Source organism: Squalius cephalus (genome assembly GCF_949319135.1).
Source record: "Squalius cephalus genome assembly, chromosome: 22".
In the NCBI taxonomy this organism is placed as follows: domain Eukaryota; kingdom Metazoa; phylum Chordata; class Actinopteri; order Cypriniformes; family Leuciscidae; genus Squalius; species Squalius cephalus.
In genome coordinates, this window is record NC_137143.1 from 15,156,992 (window position 1) to 15,159,514 (window position 2,523).

Below are 2,523 nucleotides of genomic sequence, written 5' to 3' on the forward strand. Positions count from 1 at the left end.
AGACTCTTGGTTTGTGGTGTATGTTTATTAAAAGCTGTAAAACCTCCAGTGTCTTTTCAGACATATTTAATTGCTCTCCCTAGTGGACAGGAGTGTAAAAATCTGATGTCACATTAATTATACACACACATAACATGTTTGTTTCACTGTATTACAGTCACATTACATAGACTTCCGTTGATTTTATAACAAGTTAATGATATTTTCTGTCGCCTAATCCAACCCCTGCACTTACTCATCACAGAAACGTGTGCAAAACACTAGATATAAATAAAAACATGTTTGGCCGATTTGTAAGCCTTTTTAAGTGAGAACCAGTAAAATGTCCTCACTAGTCAGTTGTCATAATATTTCACTATATAAGTGAGGACATTTGGCCCTCGCAAGTATAGTCAAACCTGTACACACACACATAGGCGTAATAGTTTTTATAGTGAGCTAATGACATGTTCTATCCCCTAACCCTAAACATACCCTTCACAGAAAACTTTGCAATTTTACATTTTTAATACAAATTTGTTTAGTATTTTTATTTAGCGATTTGAATTATAAAGACATCGGAATGCCCTCATAATGTAGGGGCCGTGGCCTGAATACACTCTACAATATAAGAACTTTGGGTGCTCATATTGCACACCTTCCAGCCAATCAGAATCAAGGTTTTCTCCAGAGCGGCTATATATATAAATAGACTAAATTAATAACTTTTTTACAACAAAAATGAATCATCACTGAACTTACTTAAGCTGGACTGAGATGCTATTTTCTTCTAACTTTGTTGCCAAAAGCCCAGTCCATATGCTTGCGGCATTGTAGGCGCTTTGGACGTTGGACAGGGATCATAGGCACTCTGATTGGTCTGCGGCTACACAGCCCCTTACGCAGCAGAGTGCGGTGCACTGTGTGTTGTGACACATTCGTCCCATAACCATCTTTAAAATTTTGTGTGTCTTGTGCCACGTGTTGGCACGGACCAGACAGGATAGCCTTCGTTGCCCTCGTGCATCGCTGAGCCTTGGGTGCCCAACACACCCTGTCGCCGGTTTGCAGTTTGCCCCTCCTCAGACCACTGTTGGTAAATTCTCACCACTGCTGTCCTGGAGCAACACACAAGCCTTGTCGTTTCAGAGATAACAATTTGGCCCTTGTCAAAGTCGCTCATATCTTTATTCCTTCTGCATCCAACACATTGGTTACGAGAACTTATTGTTTGATTACCATCTAATCTACCCAGACCTTAAAACAGTATGTGGCCAGTATGTTTTGGCCCATGACTGTATATCATAATGTAATTTATTTCTGTGATTGCAAAGCTTAATTTTCAGCAGCCATTACTCTAGGTTTCAGTGTCACATAATTCTTCATAAATCATTCTAATATTATGATTTTGGTACTCAAGAAACTGGTTTCCCCCTGAAGCTAAGCAGGGTTGAGCCTGGTCAGTTCCTGGATTGGAGACCTCCTGGAGGAGGTGTTAGTGAGGCCAGCGGAGGTGCTCTGTGGTCTGTGTGGCTCCAAATGCCCCAGTATAGTGATGGGGACACTATACTATAACAAGCACCGTCCTTCAGATGAGACGTTAAACCGAGGTCCTGACTCTCTGTGGTCATTAAAAATCCCATTAAAAAACCCAACTGACTCTATCACTCACTCTCCTCTCCACCTGTAGCTGGTGTGTGGAGAGCGCACCAGCTTTGGATGTACAGTAGTACATAGTATGTACATAAATGCTTCATTCATTCAAAACAGCTGTGCTGCTTAATTTTTTTGTGGAAACCATGATACATTTATGGGGGGTTCTTTGATGTATTGAAAGTTCGAAAGAACAGCGTTCGTAACATTTATAAATGTTTTTAGTGTAACTTTTGATCAATTTGAATGCATCCTTGCTGAATTAAAGTAATTATAGTTTATAAAGTTATAAATATGGATATTTTTCTTACAAAAACACTTTGCTGCACTTCATGGCCTTTATTAATCCACTGGAGCCATATGGATTACTTTTATGATGGATGGATGCGTTTTTTGGAGCTTCAAAAATTCAGGCTCTACTCACTCCCATTATAAAGCTTGAAAGAGCCAGGATATTTTTTTAAGATAACTATATAATTTTTTTTTATATAATTGTGTTTGGCTGCAAAAAGTAAATCATATACACCTATATTGCCTTGAGGGTGAGTAAATTATGGTATAATTTTAATTTTTGGGTGAACTATCCCTTTAATTTCTTTTAAAAAATCGAACTGTCCCAAAATTTTGATGTGTAGAGTAGACTAACTGTAACTCTATTACTAAAAACACCAATAAGCAGCTTCATACATAGACATAATGAGAATCCAGAATGTACGTCAGTGACCACAACAAAGCTTTAACTGCTGAGAATCATACACTGTTCTCAGAACTGGGTTATTTCCAGTACTATGTCTCAGGTGCACTTTAAAGGAAATAATAAGAAAAGAAAAGAAAAGAAAAAGACACCATAACTGACAGCACCTGGTTGAACAGAAGACACATGCAGCAGTT